Genomic DNA, 21,174 nt, shown 5'->3' with positions numbered 1-21,174 from the left:
GCGCTTTCTCCCTTAACCTCATTTTAAGGGCAGGTGCCGGAGGAGGGTTTGCCACTAGGAGTCACACAGCTCCCAGCAGTTCTGACGATCAGCCAAGACCAGGCTTGGCTGTCTTAGCCTGGTTTTGGCTGATCATCAGAACAGTTTCAGTGTTTTCCTGTGATTTGCTGAAAAGGAAGGTTTCCTTTGGAGATTCAAGTCCCTGAGGAAATAAAAGTGTGTTTCCCTCAAGAGCCATGTAGCTCACACACTTCACAACAAAGAGCTTCCAAGAAGCACTTGGCCTGAGGTGTATGTTTGCCACCCAAAAGCTGAAAGCCATTTAAAATAACTGCTGGTGCTGTTTCATTGTTCAAATCCTTCTTTGGGGCTTTCTATGGGACACATCATGATTTAGTCACCATCCTGTGAGATGGATGTACTACAGAAGAACCAAAAAGCCGGTTCCCACACAGTATGGGAATTCCTTTATATACATCTATGGCACAATCTCATTTGGAATACTGTATACAGTGCTGTTCACCCCATTTCAAATAGGATGTCACAGAGCTAAAAAAGATGTTGAAAACAGCAATCAAGGGGCTGGAGTATCTTCCCTAAGAGAAAAAGCTACAATGTTTGTGACTTTATACATTTAGCTGGGGGTGGGGCGGCGGCAGTGGGGGGGGGGGAATCCAAGGGGCAACATGATAGAGAGTGAAGGGTTTCTCTCTTGTGTCTCATTCAGTAGGTGTTTCTGGTAATTCCTAGAGATGTGAAGGCCTGAGGGGAAGCTGGAAAAAAAAATTGAGGAGGAAACCTGGAACAAACCAGTTTGTTTTTTTTCATTTTCTCCCGAAAAAAATGTGTGCTCCCCACCACCACCGCCCTCACCACCACCCCTGGCCAGGCATCTCCAGTGATTCCTTTGTGGTTTTGTTTAGACTGTGAGCCCTTTGGAGACAGGGAACCATTTCCTCATATTTTTTTTGCTATGTAAACAACATTGAGAACTGGGGTGTGTGTTTGGTTTTTTGTTTGTATTTTTGTTTTGCTAAAAAGTGGTATATACATATTAGCTGACATGATGAGGAAAATTCCTCAAAGTAGTCCCATTGAAATTAAAAGGACAAGCTAGGCATTGCCTAACGTCCTTTTCTTTTCAGTGGACTCCTTTAAGGAATTTCCTCATCCTGTTCGAGGAGAATAACAGCTCTCTCATAAAAGATGGACGTGAGGTCTTTCAGTGAATTTGAAAGTCCTTCTTCACACATTGCATAACTAATATGTGGAATGCACGCATGTCACCAGATGTGGCAATGGCCACAAGCTTAGATGGTTTTAAAAGAGGTGTAGACAAATTCATAGAAGTCGCTCTCATGACTCAAGCTGACGCTTGGGAGGCCTGGTGTGGGAGGCAGCTGTTGTGGCCTCCGCTGTGCGGGCTGCCTACATGAGCGGCGGCACAGCAGAGGCCAAAGCTGGGATTGGAGGAGGAAGTCCTAGTTGACGGGCACTCTAGGCACTTGTCTCTATGTCTTGCAGCTCGCGCTGACACATGATCCCAGAACTGAGGTTAAGGGAGCGATTAAGGGAGCAATTAAGGGAGCCAGACTTTGGTGCTGGCTCTCCACGCGGATCCCAGCAATTCTCACAGGCAGCCAAGCCCAGGATTGGCTACTTAGGTCTGGGCTTGGCTGCCCGTGAGAACAGCCTCAAAGGATGCCGGGTGATCTCATAAGGAAAGTAGGCTAAAAAATGCAATTTGCATACCAAGAAAAGGCAGCACCTCCACACCAAAAGTGCACCCTTGAGGTAAGATGTACAGAATGTGCACATGAAATGAGCAATAAACACACTTTTTAAAAGAATGCAACAAACTCATGCTGATGCGGGCCACTGGTATCTTGAGCATCTGATGCTGCCACAGTGCAAGCACCAACATGGGTCATTTTTGTTTGCAACAGGAGAATGATTCTATGCCTGACCAGGAGGGCAAAACTAGGAGCAGCGCACAGCCCAGAGAGGAGAGCAAACCACACCTCCAAAACTTGAGGGAAGCTTGGCAAGGATGGGCCGGGACGCTGCTGGGTAAACAGAGGGCTTGCTTCTTTTTTGGCAGCAATTAAAAGAGCAGAACAGATGGTATCACAAGAATGAAACACAAGAGAAGAGAGAAAAGTTGGGGAAAGGATGCCGCTAATTCCAGGAGAGACAGAATGGCTTTTGAAGTGAAAATGCAACAACAAACAGACTGAAGATGAAAAAAGGTTAGCACAGGTGTCCCACAGAAAAGTGAAGGATAATATTGTACCTTTACACACCAGCACAACCACTTAAGTTCATAACTGGGAAAGAAAATAAGGAGATGGGGCAAAAAGGGATTCAGGATGTGGCTACAAGGAAGCTTGCAGTGCTTCTGCTTTGGTTCTGAATGCTAGGAACAAGAGTATGAGAAGGTATTGCCCTTGAGAAGCAAGCAGGCACAGAAGAACCAGAAGGCAGCCTCTCTTGCACCTCTGGAAGCTGTATGCCACCCTGTTGTTCATGCAGATGCCTCCTTTCTGCGTGGTGGACTAATCTAGTGTGGGCAGCAGATGAATGCACTGCCACAGAAGCTGCATGCGCAATTGATACATCAAAAAAGCAACCTGCACAGGCTTGCCCATTGGGAAGGACAAAGGGGTTTTGTGTTTGATGCATGTGGTTGCACCCAATGAGCATCCATGAAAGGAATACAGCCTACCTTGTGTTCTCCCTTCTTTTATTGGCCCCCCAAATACTTGGTAGGGTTGCCATGTCCCCCAGAATTTAGGGTAGCCCCCAGATTTTGGCTCCTCCTCCTGGCTGATAAATTCCACCTGGATTTACAAGGATTTCAAATGTGCTGCCTGGATTGCCCAGATTTTACTTTGGATCCGATCACATGGGAGGGCAGAGAAGGAGGGAAAGTATACAAATCTGCCAAATAAATAAATAAATAAATAAATAAATAAATAAATAAATAAATAAATAAATAAAATGCAAATTAGTTGCAGCATAATATGCAAATTAGGCCACCTGGATTTGGGAAGCTTGAATATGGCAACCCTAATACTGGGCAGTATACAGACTAAACTCCTCTTGAGTAGTTGTCATAAAACTGTCCTTTAGTCAGCCCAAAGGCCAAAATTCACCTTTTATTTGTTCTAAACTCTACTTTTGAGCCTTCTCTGCCTCATGTAACAGCCGGCTATCAATCAGGTAACTTTTGTCTGTTTTCTTGTGTTAGAAAAGACCTGAACGGTGCAAAAATGGCCAAGCTATCATGCAAATGGATTCCCCTGCTGTCTAAGGATCTACCACTATCAGGGGAAGCATTAAGTCTTTAAATTTGGTCTTCAGAGCCATCGACCAACATCCTGAATGGATGTCTGCTCAAATTAAAAGGATGACTTTTTGAATTATCACTGTGACCAAGCTACAATCTTTCCTGTGTCAGACAGGAAATTCATAAGTTTATTTCTCATAAAAGCTAAGGCCAGCTTTTGTCTGGGGTTGTAAGTTGCTCTGAGTTCCTGCATCTAGAGTTATGACTTCTGTATCTCCATAGTTTAGCTTTCACCTTTGTTGGGCTCTCGGCTGAGTCCAGGCTGCATAGCTCCAGAGAGTGTGAATAGAGTTACTCTGCCCAGCTGGGTGAAGAAAAGCTCTGCTCATGATGCAAACTTTAGTTTCTGAACTTCAGTCTAACAACTTTTAGCTTCCTGCACAACATCAGGTAAGATGAAAGGTAATATGTTTCTACCTTTATGAACACTTGTTCCTATACTGTACTTTTGGTAATCCTGTAAATTGCCTCTCTTTTATACTTACTTAAATAAACTAGCTGTTTTAATTGTTTTAAACTTACTTGCTGGGATTGCTCAGTTTTGCCTTACCCATTTCCACTTGGGAAGATTTTTTGATATAATTTTGAAGTTGTCCCTGTTTTCCTGCTAAAGAAGGAACCTCTCCCATAAGAGAGTGGGGGCAGCATTAATGATAGGGATAAAACAGAGCTTGACAGTACAGTGAGGTCAGCTGGACTATGGGTCAACCATGACAGTAGACCTATTGAAATTAAGTAGTCCTCTAGAGTAATTCCTGGGTTGTAGTCTGGGTGCTGCTCAATACTTTTAATAATTGATTACGTAAGAGGTGGGCAAACTTCAAGCGTGTGGGGTCTACTAGGGGCGTAGCTAGGGGAGAGGGGGCCCATGTTTGCCTGTCTCCCTGGTGGCCCCTCAGAATGAGGGAGATAATGAAGAAAATAGGGAAGGGTGGAGCTGGGGGCCCCTCAGGAGCTGGGGGTCCCGGGTTCTTTGACCCATCCGCTCAAAGTAGAACTCCTGGGGTCTAGTTTGCTTTTTAGTAGAACCCAGAAGTCTACTGGCTGGAGCTAGATGCAAAATAATGGCTCAATAAGATGATCATATAATTAAGGAAGAGGGAACCTCTGAGGACATGTTCAGCACAGGAATGTGTGTTCAGTAGAAGAACTAGGCTCAGTCATTTACACCAATGAATGAATCCTCATTTCCCCTAGACGGTCTTCTTTTCAGCAGCCCAATGTAGACCCCGCCCCCTCCAAAAGCCTTTTCCTTGTTGCTATTGTTAAATAATTCAGAGTCAGAAACCAATCTGTTGCACATCACCCAGGGCACAGGAACACAGGAAGCTGCCTTACACCAATCACCCCTTGATCCGTCAAGCTCAGAATTGTCTGCCCTCTCTGGCAGCGGCTCTCCGGGGTTTCAGGCAGGAACCTTTCCCAATCCTACCTGGAGGCTTTACACACATGGCTTTTACTTCAAATCTCCTCTGGAAGGGAGTGTGCCAGTCCATATATTGGCTGCATTTACCCCCTAGTCCCTGCAGGCTATCAGGGACCAGTACAGACAGGACTCTGTTTCTCCCCAAATCAAGGTTGCGCATTCTGACTTAGCCTGAAGTAAGTCCGGCTTTAAAAACAGCTGTGTTTGGTATGGTCTGCTCTGAGTATTTGCAATTGCAAGTGCTGGGGGTGAGGAGGGTTTTAGCAGATTGGTGAAATTCTGTGAAGGGAGTCCAGAAGGGGAGGGGGAGGGAGAAATTCCTGAGTTAAACACAAGCACAAACTGCAAAATGTGGGTCTTAACATAGGCTTTAGATATGCAGAATGGAGACTACAGCTTAATGTAACCTGAGACCTTTTTGTCTGAGCTGATTTGCCTGAAACTTCCCTGCCTCTTAAGATGGTCTGGGGTGTGTGGGGTGGGGAGAGGGAACAAGAGGTGATGAAGGCATTCATTCACAAAGGTAAGTTCATTATAAAAATCAGCAAAGATTTGGGTCAGATTCGGCAGGCTTGGGTTAAGCGTTCTGCTGTTTGATCTGCCTCCTTGGCAACTCCTCATGCTGCGCTTCCGTTCTTAGCTGTCAAACTAACACCAACAAATAAGCTCTCTCGCTCTCCTCCTCTCTGATGTGATTTGTGATTGGTTGGAGGAAAAACCCAGAGTAAGCCAGTGCGAATGCACAGGAAAAAGATCTGCGAGGGATTGCGGAAAGGAGTCGACCCTATGTGAACTGTCCATTTAATACCCCAAATCAAACATCTTGTGAATCTGCTGCGAAGCAGATTCGCTCCTCAGATACCCCACTGCATGAAGGCATGTGTGAATAACTCCTAGGAGATGCCAGGGACTGAACCTGAGAGCTTATGCATGCAAAGCAAATACTCTACCACTGAGCTGCTGCCTCATCCTCAGGGATCTCTGAGCAGATCCCCATCTCCCTTCCACACATTTTCTCTTCCTCCAGTTTTAACAACTGGCTACAAGCCAGCCCACAAGTGTCTCCACTCTAGCCTTGCCCTCCCAATGAACAAAGTAATCAAAAATCAGAGGTGTACCTAGGTGATTTTGGAGCCTGGACCTGAAGACATTTGGAGCCCCACCCACCATCACTGCAAGTTAAGCATCATCCCCCTACACACACACACCCCGTGACGCATGCAGTATTTTTAACATGTGGTTCTTGAAGCCTCAAACAGCAACTGAACTCACAAGAATGTAAGAATATAAAACAGGTGTATTTATGCAAATATGCATTCACAGAAACATCTCAACATGCAACTTAACATATTCCCATCCCACATATTTCTTTCTCCTCTCCCCCCTCTGTCTCTGAAGCAGAGATCACACTTGGCTGCCTGGTGCAAGTCACAGTCACACTCAGCCACCTGACGCAGAGCGTGCCAGTGGCACGGCGACTACATCATTCAGGAGAGACTAAAGAGAATTTGTGGAGCCCCAGGAGGTGTGGAGGCCCAGGACTTCTGCCTGGAGTGTAAGAGTACCTCGGCCAACAATAACTACCAAAAGCCATTGAGCAAACTTCCTTGGCTAGCTAGAGACATCAACACACTACCACTGTCCATTTGTGAGGAATCCAGTTAAGCAAAGGATTGTCACCTCTTTGCTCCAACAGAATTCCTGTTGTGTGATGTAACATTGCAACATCTTACAAAGTGATAATGGCTGACTAGGGTTGCCAACTGTCCAGAATTGTGCAAGATGTCCCTATTTCCTGCAGAGGCCTGAAATCAGCCCAGTCTGCCTCATTTGGGAGGAAGGCGGGTCCAGGTGAGGAGCTCTTTCATCGCCTTCTCTCCTGCCTGCCTCCAGCCTGCCTGTCTCCAGACACCAGCCCCAATTTCACCTGTCATAGCTGGGGAGGTGGGTGAAGCTCTTGCCGCTGTCTCCTCTCCGCCACTGAGCAGCAGCAACTGCCACCCACCACCACCAGGTAAGCGTGCCCAGCGGCAGCTGGCTCCAGAGGGCCTGGCTGCGCCCTTGTCACCTGGGGCCAAGTCCCGCCCCTAGGTGGCCCCGCCCCTAGGTGCCCCCCCACCCCCCGGTGTCCCTATTTCGGCCAACACAATGTTGGCAACCCAATGGCTGACATTCTCTGCAGGGTAACGCAGACAGTTCAGCATTGCCCATGCCCCGTGTGTGTCTAAAACACCACTCATGGTGTTGCAGGAAAGCCCTGTTCCGCTTTCACAGTCACAGTTGCACGATGCCCACTGGACAAAATGGATATATCACATTGTACAACGTTGGCGTGGCAGTGCCAAACCACACACGTTTCCCTACAGAGAACATCAGCCACCATCTTTTTCTTGTCGTGAAAAAGAGAGGTCTAGTTACGGTTGCCGCCAGCTAGTTTGGTGGCAGCTCAGGACCAGGCCTTCTCTGTAGCTGCCCCAGGGCTTTGGAATATGCGCCCTGTTGAAATAAGAGCTTCCCCCCCTCTGTTGGCTCTCAGGAGGACTCTCAGGACGTACCTGGTCTCTCAGGCTTTTAACTGGAATTTCTTTTATTATTTCATGTGTTTTTATCTGTGACCTTGTTTGACATGTTTTGTGAATTCTGTTTTATACTATTTTTATATTTGTTGTATTTTCTAATTTGCATTGATAGATAGATAGATAGATAGAATAAAATTAAGTCAAATAATTTTTTTAAAAGTTATGCACGATGTAAATGTTAATATAATCAACACACACACACACACACACACACACACACAAAGACCGTTTGTCTTCGCTGCTGGATAAAGAGCAGCAGAGATCAGCACGGTTTGGTGGGAACATTTTTTAAGCCGGCCAAGGACAAACAATGTCTCTCACTCTCCAGTTGTCTACGATTTCCCTCGCCCGTCACCCAGCCAACTATTTTCAAACGGTCTCCCACTCTCAGCCTCTTTAGAAGAAGCTCCTCCCTTTTTGGACAGGCAGGTTGTTTATTCTGAACAGGCCCACGCAATTGCCAGTTCAGCTATGTGGGCAGGATTCCCTGCATGAAGTGTGCCAACAACACATGTCTACAATGCAAGGGGAATCATGTGCCAGGCCGTAATTATACCCTAGAGAACAGCTCTTTTGCATGTTAACTCTTCAGAGCCACAAGGCAAGACTTGTCCACAGTACTGAGGGGTTAATAATGAATGCATTACATGCTGGGGCCGGGGGGAGGCCAAAAAGTTACACTCATCTAATGAATGTAATATGTGAGTATGTTTCTATGTCCCTATTGCAATGGTTTTTAAAATTAATAATATAGATGTTTATTACATCCTTCAGTAAAAGACATTGGTTGACATGATGAGAAAAGAAAGTATGCTCAGCCAATGTCTCTTATAGAGGTAGGCAATGTCTAATATGCTTCTGAATCCAGTGGGACAACTCTGAGTAATTTTTCTCATCAGGTCAGCCATTCTTACATTTAAATAAAACATTTCAACATGTTATTTGTTGTGTAATGTTTATTGAACATTACATTAAAATGAACCTGTAAAGCAGGGTTTCTCAACCTTTTCCCCACCCCAGATGTTGTTGGACTACAACTCCCATCATCCCAGTGGCTGGGGATGATGGGAGTTGTAGTCCAACATTTCCTAACTTGTTCTTTTAGTTTCAACAGAACTACTTTGATTTTCATCAACGTGTCATTTTTACATTCAAAAAACCATTGCAGTAAGTTGTTATTTGTTGTTTAATGTCTATTGAACATTTCTACAAAATGAACCGGTAAACCAGGAGTTATCAAACTTAGGTCCCTAGATGCTGTTGGACTACAGTTCTTATCATCCCGATCACAGGAATGATGGGAGTTGTAGTCCAACAACATCTGGGGACCCAAGCACTGTTCCCTCTAACAGGGATTCCCAGATGGTGTTCACTACAACTCCCAGCATCTCCAGCTGCAGTGGCCTTTGGCTGGGAATTATGGGAGTTGTTGTCAATAACATCTGGAAATCGCTGTTAGAGGGAACACTGGACCCAAGATTAAGAATCCCTGCGATAAAGTGTAGAACTCAGTAGTGCTTCTAAAGTGAACTGCTTTTTATTTATGTCTTATATTTTTATCCTGCCCTTCCTCAGAGCACGAGGCTCTCCCCTCCCCATGCAGTACATGCTGTAGGCAGCTTTCTGGCCTGCCTCTTATTTTAGGAGTTAAACACAGCAGTGTAAGAGTATTTTGCTTTGAATATTTTATCTGCATTATCTATCTGGTGGGTTTTAACTTTTTAACTTGCCATTTCAAATTTGGTTTTAACTGAGCCTTGTTTTAGTTAATTTCTTATTGGTCGATTAGCTACTTTAATTAATTTAATTAGTTTTATATTGTTTTTATATTGTATCTGTTTCTACTGATTTTATGGGCCACTCTAAGCAGTAGTGTACTGGAGGGGTGGGGTGTAAATATTTTAAATAAGGAAAGACATGATTTGAATGAATGAATGAATGAATGAATAGAAAGAGTCTTTGGCTTAAAAACATACAGAAAGGCTCTTTGACGTAATAAGAATCAAGAATTTTGAGGAGGAATTATTACAAAATGTTTCCCCTCTGAATGTCTCAAATTCTGAATTACCTTGACCTGTTCAGTACAAGGAAATTCCTTTGGCCCAGGTGCTATGTTATATGGAATGCGTATTGCCCCTCTGTTTTACTCCTAAAACTCAAATAACAGCCACACCAACAGAGAGCCACAGGGGCAGGAGAAGGGATCCAAATTGGAGCCACAGTGTATGGGGAAGGGGTAATGAAGCCTTCTCTCTCGTGCTGTGATCCCACTGAAATAGCCCTCCTAGAAGCTGCTATTGGCTGACTGGCAGGGAAATTCCCATTGCCCACTGGTCCCTAAGGAAACTGACAAATAGCAGCTTGAAGGGACATCTTCACTGGGAGGAAGGTGGGAGGAAAAAGAGCAACCTCCTTAAGTGTTGCAGTCCTGATCTTGATTTCCATCCTTGCCTGACCGCTGCTGCTATTTGAGCTTTTTAAAAGTTGAACTATGTGTTTAATATAACATGTACTTATTTATTCATTTATTTCTGTGTAAACTGCTTTGAGCACTTTTGTTGAAAAATGGCATATAAATCTTTGTAGTGCAGTGCAGCCTTAAGCGGCGCAGCAGGGAAATGCTTGACGAACAAGCAGAAGGTTGCTGGTTCAAAACACCTATCTCAGAGAGCAGCAATAGAAGAAGATCCTGAAAGGCATTTTCTCATACTGTGTGGGAGGAGGCAATGGTAAACTCCTCCTGTATTCTACCAAAGAAAACCACAGGGCTTTGTGGGTGTCAGGAGTTGAAATCGACTTGATGGCACACTTTACCTTTACTTTAGTAGTCCTTAGCAATCAGCTATTCCTCATTTTCCAGGTTACAGGCTTTGTGCAGACGGCTGTGGACGGGTCTGAACCTTTAGAAGTCCATTGTAATGAAATATTCAACAAACATTACACAATAAATAAAAATATGCTGAAATGTTTTATTGAAGTGTAAGTGTGAAAATGGCTGACACGAGGAGGAAAATTACTCCGAGTTGTCCCATTTTGTTCAAGAGGCTAAGTTAGGCATTGAAGACATTAGCTGACTGTACTCACCCCCGCCCCTCACAAATCATGTCAGCCAACATAATTTGCCATTGCTTTCAGTTCCTTATGTTTTTTTCAGTTCCTTATGTTCATTCAGGTTTTCTTTTTCTACACCCAGGTTACCGATGCACCCAAGCATGTATGTGCAGTGATGAAATACAGCACAAAAAGGGGAACCCGGTGCAATTTCTTCAATTTCCCTTTTTGTGCTGTTCCATCAATAAAAGGAAAAGAGAGCAAGCAAGAACGAGGGAGAATGATGAGAAGGAACTGACAGCTGCAGTGAACTAGATTGGCACCAATTACCCAATTAATTTAAGAAAATCTCCAAATTCAATTGGAAGGAAGGCAGAGCAGAATGTAGGAAAGAGCCAACCTTCAGAACAATAATGTAAGAGAGGGGAGATCTGGTCAGTGATGCAGGGCAGGGCAACAATCAATGGGCAACAGGGAAACTCTGCTCAGTTACCTCCGCTAACTGAGCAAAGAGACACCTTTTAAAGTGGTGATTCTCTTATATTTAGCAAGGGGAGAGCAACTGACCCTATCCATCCCCAGCACAGAACGCCTTCCAGTGGCTGTTGTTGGTGTCTATCTCATGTTTATTTTTTATTTTTTTGATTGTGAGTCTTCTGGGGACAGGGGTAAGGTACAGTGCGCCGTCAGGAGACCATCTTAATAATATATCATTTATTTTTCTATGTAAACCGCTTTGAGAACTTTGGTTGAAGAGCGGTATATAAATATCCGTAGTAGTAGCAGTAGTAGTAGTAGTAGAAAAATGCTGAACTTTTCCCCTGTGTTAATAAATGTGAGTGACTATTTAAGGGGTGGGTAGGAGTGCAGGTTGATAGTGGATAAATGATCTGTGAATCACTGCAAAGAGTGAGTGCACAAGATGAGACAACCTGGGACTAAATGTCCTGTCTGGAAGAACCCTCAGCCAAACTAAAAGCTAATGTGGTATTATGGTTAGAGCAGGGTTTTTCAAAATTGGGTCTCAGACCTTGCTGGACTGCAACTCCCTTCATCCACAATAGCCAAACAGATTTTCAAACTAGCAGTGTATGAGAACTCCCTGAGTTACAGTGTTGGACTAGATCTGGAGAGACCCTGGTTAAAATCTCGGTCACTCTCCATACCATGGACAGGGCTTAGGCCAGTCACTCTCTCTCGGGGTAAGGGAGAGAGCTCGTCTTGTGGTAGCAAGCATGACTTGTCCCGTTAGCTAAGCAGGGTCCACCCTGGTTGCATATGAATGGGTGACCACATATGTGAGCACTATAAGATATTCACCTTAGGGGATGGAGCCGCTCTGGGAAGAACATCTAGGTTCCAAGTTCCCTCCCTGGCATCTCCAAGATAGGGCTTAGAGAGACTCCTGCCTGCAACCTTAGAGGAGCTGCTGCCAGTCTGTGTAGACACTCCTGAGTTAGATGGACCAGTGGTCTGACTCAGTATATGGCACCTTCCTGTGTTCCTACCTCACAGGGTTGTCATGAGGATAAAATGAGATGGGGATAAAACTATATGTGCTCTTCTGGGCTCTTTGGAGAAAAAACAGGATAAACATGTTATAATGTTTATAACAGGGTATTTAAGAGGGCGCCTTCTTTGTCATGGACCCTGCCACCTATTTCGATCTTCTGGTTGTGCCGGGCTCGTTTGGTGGCGACTGGGGACCGGGCTTTCTCTGTGGTGGCCCCAGGGCTTTGTAACATGCTCCCTGTTGAAATAAGAGCATCTCCTTCTCTGTTTGTTTTCAGAAAGAGCCTCGAGACACACCTGTTCTCACAGTCTTTTAAGTGGAATTAATTTTTATCATTTGTTCTAATAACTTGTTTTATGAAATTGTTTTATTGTGTTTTGTGGATTTTTAATCTGTTTTTACTTTTTAATATTGTTTTAAATTTTGTACACCGCCTAGACTTGTACATATGACAAATAGATAGAAAGAAAGAAATAACATAACATGAGATAACTTGGGTGGGTGGGGGGGAGGACATATATTCCAGTAGTGTATATGCTCCTTGGAAGAAATATGGGATTAAAATGTGATTAATATAATTTTAAACTATGAAGAGGCTTAGGCACAGTGCATCATTGATGGGTATTGCAAGCTGTTATTTGTGAGGGTGGCTCCTCTTCAGAAATGGGGGCCCTCTGCCTCTGGAAATCAAAAGTAAATGGAGGGGAGGGGTAAATGCACTCTCCTTAGGGCTGACTCCTCTCCCAACCAGTGCACCATGTCACACTAGTGTGCCACGTGACACTGGCAGGTGTGATGCACTGACTAACTCTGAGTCAGCTCCAAAAGCGGGGAGTTTAAACTCCCCGCTTTTGAAGCTGACTTGTCCTATAATGCACTAGGAAGAACATGTCTTTCCCAGTGCATAAGAGAGCAATATTACACTACCTGCATTCAGTGCATTAAGATATGACTTGACCCATTATGCCCTGGAAGTGTTGCATCCTTTCTGGTACATTATGAGGTAAATCAGCTCCAGGAGGAATGCAAGAAGTAGCTATCAATAAGAATAAAAAAGTATATAAGGATAAAGATAGAGACAGATGCTAAAATTTTAAAAAAAAAATGTGCAGCATCTTTGCTGCCACAAAAAAGGCTGTGTGAGCTGTGCCCGCTGTGTACCCTTTAAATGTAAGTGTGCCTCAGGATGAAAAAGGTTGGGAAACATTGTTCTAGCATGCTGGACATCCAGGATGGTCCAGGGCTAAATAAAGCATCAGTGAAGCAGGGCACAATAGTGCTTGAATGATGGGGGAAAGTTGGGGGGGGGCCTTAAAGAGAGCCACAAGCCCCAACACTTGACTTCTCCCAATTTTAGCCAAAAAATACCCCATAGCCCTCTAAAAACAATGGCTGCCATCCAGGCCAAATCACTCATCAGTAGTCCAATTGAAATTAATGGGCCAAGTTAACTTGGCCCATTGATTTCAGTTGGACTACTGATGCATAATTTATCCTGGATGGCAGCCAGTCAGTAAAGGGGGACAATTTCTAAAAGTAAAGGGGTTAGGTCAACTCTGACACCCTCCCCCCATTAAATCACAACTGTACAACCCAAATCATGTACCCTAGGTTCTGTTGCAGAAGATGCTGGGACATCATCATCATCATCATCATCATCATCATCATTAATATTATTATTAATAAAACTTTTATACCGCCCTTCCAAAAGGCTCAGGGCGGTTTACATTAAAACACCATTAAAATCAGTTAATAATTAAAACAAAAAATATAAAGCATAAAAACAATGACTAACAATTAAAAACACCATAAAACAACTATTAAATAATCAGAACAATTTAAAAACAAGTTTTTAAAAGCTGAGAAAGCCTGGTTGAAGAGATGTGTTTTCAGGTGTTTTTTGAAAATTGCCAGAGATGGGGAGGATCGTATCTCAGCAGGGAGCGCATTCCACAATTTCGGGGCAGCAGCTGAGAAGTAGGGGTGTGCACGGAACCACCAACTGCGGTCCGGCACTGGGTGGGGATGTACCTTTAAGAGCGGCGGGAGGGTTTACTTACCCCTCCCGCCGCTCTCTCACTTGCCGCCATAATTTTTCGATTAATTGGGGCAGCAGGACACCAACCGCCCCCGCCGCCCCCCGTGACCTGATTAGGGGCCAAATCGGCCCAAACTACAGCCGCCCCCGCCTGCCCGCCCGCCCTTCCAGCCGCCCGAGTCCTCACCCCAAGAAGGCCCGCGTCAGTCGGGCCGATCAGGGCCCCACAATCCAAGAAGGAGAGGAGCTTGCAAACAGAGCTCCTCTCTCTGCAAAGTCTCGGCCAGAACTGGGGCTTTGGGCGCAAAGGACGCCTGGGAGTTCCAGACTATGGGCAACACCTATATCGGGCAGCAGCAATACAGGAAGATGCTAAAAGGCATCATCACACACTGCGTGGGAGAAGGCAATGGTAAACCCCTCCAGTATTCTACCAAAGAAAACCACAGGGCTCTGTGGTTGCCAGGAGTCAACTTGACGGCACAACTTTACTTTTCAGGGCTGTCCTTAGAGAGTCCTGGAGGGTTGCGGGGCCCAGGGCAAATCAGCCAGTGTGGGAGGGGGGCCCTTCCATTTAATTCTAATGGGGGTTAAAAGAGCGGGTTGGGGTGGTCACCCTACTTGACATGCCCTAAAGACAGCCCTGCTTTTACTTTACAACGGGGGGGTGCTGGTGCCAATATGCCGTATCCTCCAGATACACAATCTACACTGCAGTGTGGAAGTAGTGAGATGATTCTGTTTGTGACTCATCGTGGGGAGAAACCAGGGACTGGGTGGGGCACATCTGGAAGTGCCCTGAGATCCAGTGGCTGATGGTTGAATGGAGATTTACTCCTGGATCTTTTCCTCTCCTCAGCCCAAGTTCATTACTGCAGGCGTTCCCAACCTTGGGTCCCCCCTTGGGTCCCCCCGATGTTGTTGGACTAGAACTCCCATCATCCTCAGCCTGCCACAATGGCCGTTGTGGTTGGGGATGATGGGAGTTGTATTCCAGCAGCATCTGGATGCTCCCTGTTGGGAACCGACAGCAATACTGTATCCATAGCACGCTGAATAGTGTTTACGAGACCCCCACTGCTCCCCCTCAGTTTCACAGGCATCAGTCAAAGTCAGTCTGTATCTGTCTTTACTAGGTTTCAAGTTGTAAGGAAAAGTTGGCCAATCCCTTCTAAAATCTCGCATTTGTTACAGTATTGTTCTTCCAGCCCCGCAGTGGCGGGCTGCTTTCGTTTTTTGTTTGTTTTTTTAACGTGCTCCAAAGACAACAACTATACTTTCTCTAAAAGTATCCCTGCAGATGCCTCTTTCCATGTACTATAAATAAACCGCGACACTATGTGTTCAGCACAGCCATGAGATTGCTCAGGCCATCCACCCCTCGCCTCCCCACGGCGCACACAGTTTTTAAAAATTATTATGTTTATTTCTACGCAGATCTACACTGGCTGAAATTTACGCACCCGATTGCGCAAAGCTTCTGCCTTTGCCGTTTTATCCCGCACCACAAGCATCCGCAAGCGCCGCATTCCGGGCTAAAAGGCGACTTCAACGTCACTTTAAAAACAAAATCAAGCAAAACGGCGGAGATCGCCTATAATAAATCATTTGCTAGGAACGCATAAAACGCACTCTGGGATAACACTGCCGTTTGCAACGACGTCGCAAACTGGAGAAACGCGCTGCTACTGCTGCTGCTGTCGACAGCGATACTGATGCCAAAGTTAAGTACAAGCCAGAAACGGGATAAAATCGGCCGGCCAAGAGCCAGCGTAGGTGACATTTCCTCGTCTCCAGCTTAAGGACGATGACACACGCACGCACAAACGCGAACACCCAGAGATCTTTATTTTGGAAGACTGACTCGGGGGATTAAAAAAAAAAAAGTTTTGCCCACTAATGGCAAAGGTGGGGGGGGGGAGAGACGCAAAGATGCGGTGCTTGGAGGTCCCAACTTGCCGGCAGCCGATGCCAACTAAAGGGTGGTGCCACCACCAAAACTCTCTTGCAGGGCAACGAATGTGAACTCGACGGCGCAAGGGGAGTCCCGATCGCTTGAGGGATGAAGCCCATCAGAGACACACACACACACAGACAGACACCTGTCTAGTCCCCAGCCTGGCTTGAGCGGGCGAGCGCGCAAGCTGCCACTCACCTTCCGCATGGAGAGGCTCCAAAAGTGAGAAAAAACGCTTCTGAAAAGCCGCTTGCAGATGGAGGGCTCCAGGACCCGGGGATGCCGCTGCCGGACTTGAATCAATGGCGTTGGCCGGGACTCCTCCTTCTCGGCCTTGCGCTTGTCGCCTCCTCCGCCGCCGCCGCCGCCCTCTGCCCTCCTGCAGGAAAGCAGAGCCGCAGCTCGCCTTCCTCTCTGCAGACCATTGGGAAGCTCCGGCGCGCAGATGGTGGGCCCGGAAGGCGGGGGGGCGGGTGGATTGGATGGGCGCACTTTCGCTTTGCTCGCCTCTGGCCTGGATCCGCTAGTTGAGACTCATAAAGGTGGCGGGAAGAAGGAAGAGCTATTTCCCCGTAATCATTCATCAGCTCTGCAGTGGGGGCGGGCTGGCAGGGGGGCATTGCCTGCAAGTGGCTGGTTATGTAACCGCTGCAGAAGGGGCCGCTTAGCAGCTGAGCGAGCAAGGCTTATGCAATGGCCAAGTCGGTGGCACAGCAGCTGCCCCTGGGGGTCGTGGCACGGGAAGCGGTGGAAACCTTTTCTACCCTGTCCTCCTCCTTCCCACGTGACTATGGTCTCCATTGGCACCACTCTAAGGGGCAATGTTCCCTTGTAACAGGGATTCGACTCCCAGATGTTGTTGACTACAAATCTCATAAACCCCAGCCAAGCGTGGTTAGTGGTTGAAGTGCTGGACTAGGACCTGGGAGACCCGAGTTCAAATCCCCATTCAGCCATGAGACTTGCTGGGTGACTCTGGGCCAGTCACTTCTCTCTCAGCCTAGCCTACTTCACAAGGTTGTTGTGAGGAGAAACTTCAGTATGTAGTACACCACTCTGGGCTCCTTGGAGAAAGAGCGGGATATAAAATGTAAAATAAATAAATAAAAGGCTATTGCAGCTGGTTGTAGTCAACAACATCTGGGAACCCCTGTTACAGGGAACACTGCTCAAGGGTGTAGCAAGGTTGGAGAGCGACAAAAATGGAATTTGGGCCCTGCCCCCTAGGGGTGAGGCAAGGAGCAAACTGTCACTCATCCCAGGGGTGGCAGCTACAATTGAACAAGGTTTGTCAGCTCTTAAACAAATTCATGGGACAGGTCTATCAGTGGCTACTAGTCCAGTGTCTATAAGCCACTTCCCCCCTCGGAGGCAATATGCCTCTAAATACCGGTTGCAGGGGAGCAACTGCAGGAGAGAGAGCATGCCCTCATCTCTTGCCTGTGGACTTCCCAGAGGCATCTGGTGGGTAAGGTTACCAACAGTCCCTTATTAGCAGGGATGTCCCTTATTTCAGTCCCAAAGTGCCTGTCTCTAATAGGATGCCATTTCTCAGTTATTGAGAAGAACCTATTGCTCAGATCAAACCAGTTGTTTGATCACTAAATAAAACACTAAATAAAAAGTCATGGTCATGAGCTCCAAGTCTTTTCCCTTCTCCCTCCCACAGAGTACTCTGTAGTTCTGGTGGCCTACAGGCTTAGGCTTGCTAACAGTCAGTCCCGTACTGGGGACAACGAAAACATTGACACATCATCAATGATTGGCTAACTTACCATTCTCCAGGCATCAGGATCATGAAAATCATGCAAGCATAGATAGTGCTTGTGTGTGAAACCTATCCTTATAGCTGGGCAACAAGCAAAGGCCATCCTTGCTTCTACTGACAATGACTGCACTACACCAATCACATCTCCCTCCACGTATCACTTCAAACCTTTCTTTTTTGGATGTCCATCTACGCAGCATTAAAATGGCAAGACAAATCCCATAATACAATCACAGACAGTTAATATTTGCTAGTATCATATGATTCAGGCAAGCAGGATGGACTTTGCCTGTTGCCCAGTAATCCAACTATACATTCACTAGGGCGCTTTCCAGATTAAACCCTACAACAGTGTCACTACAGATCTGCTAAGTGTGCTTCCATACTCCCTGTGTTGTGACACCACAGTCTCTGCACTGACAAGATGCTGTTCACATTTCCGATACCTTCTTTCGGATTTTACTTTTGCGTTATAGTGCTACTACGTTGCAAGTCCGTTGCACAAAAATAGCTGTATTGTATTTTCCCATTGTAGGAGTTTGAGATTCTGGGGATCGTTTTCAATAGGATCCTGCCAAGGCAAAGCTTTTTACCCCTGTTGTAGTGTGTGTAATCTGGAAAGTGCCCTAGAGGCATATTTAAAAGTGGAGGCACACAGAGGCGTAACGATAGGGGGGGCAGGCAGGGCACGTGCCCTGGGCGCCACTCTGGTGGGTCACGTGGGGGGGGCGCCAAAAAGTGGCATGCTTTACATAGAGAAATAATAAATAAGATGGATCCCTGTCCCCAAAGGGCTCACAATCTAAAAAGAAATGTACAGTCACTGGAGGGATGCTGTGCTGGGGGTGGATAGGGCCAGTTACTCTCCCTCTGCTAAATAAAGAGAATCATCACGGTAAAAGGTGCCTCTTTGCCAAGTTAGCAGGGGTTATGCTTCCTCTCCCTGCACATTATGATCAGGATCAAGTCTTCTACAGTTTTTCATTAATGAAAGATGGGGTTAGGTAAACTTCTGATTTGAACTGTAAAAAATAACAGTGACACTTTGCCTTCAGAGGGAGTTCCACATCGGAGGCAGTACCATGGGGAAAGGTCCTCACTGCTCACCACCTATATCAGGGGCCCTGCCTGATTAGATAATTAGGTAACGGTTGCTCTTGGTGGGCTAGGCTTCCCTGAAGTAGCTCTCCGGGCATTTGGGCTTGCTTCTCCCTCCCTTCTCCCTCAGCCAATCCTGCAAATCTGATTGGCTGGCTGAGTAGGAGCATGGCTGCTTCACTTGTCATCTTTTTTTTTTTTTTTTTGGCACTCAGGGTTGTTTTTATTTTCTCTTCCATTATTTTTTTCGCCAGTTTCTTCCCCCACAAAGCAGCCTCTCTTGCTTCCCAACTGCCATGCAGCCAGATTTACCTGGAATTCAGCCATTTTGATGTGAAAACCCCCGATTCTGTGTCTGCCCACCCCTGACCTCCATAACCACTGAACACACAGTAGGACTGGACCACATTTGAGGATCCCAGTTGACAGGCAGGTTTGTAGAGGAGAAAGTGGTCCTTCAGATATCAAGATAGTAGAATTTTAGTGTGGGAAGGAACCTTGGAAGTCTTCTAGTCAGAGGGGCTCTTACTCCTGGACTTCTGTGGGTCGGGAAAGAAATATTTGGGATTGGAGTACGTTGTTGTGTATTGGAATGTTTCTGCTAATGCATGTTTGCATAAATATACCTTTTAAATATTCTTACATGCTTGTAAGTTCAGTTGCTGTTTGTGTCCTCAAGAACCTACATGTTCCCACCCAGCCCCCAGAAGTCCCAAGATGCCCTGCGCGAGTGCGTGCGGCATTCTGGGGAGACCCCTGAGGCCAGGAGGCTGCTTGTAGCCTCCTGGTCGGGAGTCTACTCGTGTGTCGTTGCAGCAGCACACAATCAGTAAAATGGGGTTAGTGGAGCGCTCGCTCCACTAACCTCGTTTAAGTGGCAGGGGGGACTTAAGCAGGTTTACCACTGGGAGCCGCATCATTCCCAGTGGTTCCCACGACCTCAGGAAAGTGGGCTGGGCTCCCTTAGCCCAGCCCACTTTCCTTAGTCTCCCTTAGTCTTTCCTTAGTCTCTCTTAGTAATGAGAATAGCCTCAGTGTGTGTGTGTGTGTGTGTGTGCGTGTGCGCGGGCGCGCATGCGTGCATGCATGTGTATAGCAGGGTGATGCTTAACTTTCAGCCTGTGGGGCAGGGGGCTCCAAAGGCCTTTAGGTCCAGGCTCCAAAATTACCTAGGTGCACCTCTGCTTCTTGCACATATACGCCTTACATCTCTGATGCCGCATTTTAGCTTCAGACACATAGTATTAACAAAACCCTGGATGTTGTAGCATCCAGGTATATTTGTGTCTTTACTCTGGGATCAAGCGAAAAAGGGATTTTGCAAAGAAAGAAATTTTGCCCCTTTCATCCAGTTTGCTTCCAACATTCAAGTGTCTAGCTGCCCTGTCCCAAAGGCTCAGGAAGAGTGATAATAAATTAAATACCCTGTTACAATCAGATTAATGCAGACAAATCATTAGTGCTAAAATGCCATCTGCTTGTTGGCTTATCCCCAGCTGCTGAATGAATGGCAGCCCACATAAAGTTCTTCTTAAAGATGCTTTGGCATGCCTCCCAACAACAGGTATTCTGGAGTGTGAGTGTGTGTGTGTTGGGGTGGTGGTGGTGGGTTTTTAGCCCTGCAAGCACTCTTCAAAATGTCAAGAAGCTAGCCAGGGGCATAGCTAGAGGAGAGGGGGCCCATGTTAGGGAAGAGGGGGCCCACGGCCGCCCAGAGTGTGGGAGATAATGAGGAAAATAGGGAGGGGTGGAGCTGGAGGGCCCTCAGGAGCTGGGGGCCGTGTTCTCTGAACACTTTCACTCAATTATAGCTACACCCCTGAAGCTGGCCTCATGACTAATTTTGCATCTTATTAAAATTCCTAGCCAGGGGGAAATTAATATGAACTTCTGTGGTGATAGTTTCCAAGTGAATTTAGCACTTGTCTCTGTCAGTGTTCCCTCTAAGGCTTGCGCATGTGCGTGTGCTCACAAGTTTTTTTTTATGTTGGCTCAGTTCAATTTAGATCCCGCTCAGGTTGAATCAGGAAGGCCCCACTCTGAATGCATGTGTGCACACACTGCCGTGATACTGCTGCCCAGAACAAAATTCATTCCGCACAGAGATGAAGAAAATTAGGGAGAACACTGGTCTCTGTTGGTAATTGCTGCATTTATGTGATATGAAAGTTCAATATGGGCTGATGAGTGGTACTATAAGATGCTCACTTATACCAAGTCAGATCCCTGGTCCCTCAGACCTCCAGCTTCCAATTTCAGGCAGGGGTCTTTCCCAGGCCTACTTGGAGGTACCTGGGACTGAACCAGAGACCTTCTGTATCTAAGGCCCATGTCCTATTACTCTGGCAATAGAGATGGCCTTCCAAGCAGTCCTGTGACCGCTGCTACATCTATC

At 46.3% G+C, this 21,174-nt stretch overlaps 1 protein-coding gene across 1 annotated transcript in view; it reads right to left on the bottom strand.

Moving 5' to 3' along the window:
• Window positions 1-16,396, bottom strand: part of SYNE3 (spectrin repeat containing nuclear envelope family member 3) — a 134,571-nt gene extending 118,175 nt beyond the window's left edge. Inside the window, exon 1 of the mRNA XM_053285998.1 lies at window positions 16,112-16,396. The gene's annotated coding sequence lies outside the window, so the exon portion shown is untranslated. The remainder of the gene's footprint in view (window positions 1-16,111) is intronic.
• Between the last annotated feature and the right edge of the window lie 4,778 nt (window positions 16,397-21,174).

This window comes from Hemicordylus capensis, chromosome 1 (genome assembly GCF_027244095.1).
Source record: "Hemicordylus capensis ecotype Gifberg chromosome 1, rHemCap1.1.pri, whole genome shotgun sequence".
NCBI lineage: Eukaryota > Metazoa > Chordata > Lepidosauria > Squamata > Cordylidae > Hemicordylus > Hemicordylus capensis.
Note: the sequence above shows the minus strand (reverse complement) of the source record. Positions and strands in the feature narration are given on the sequence as shown.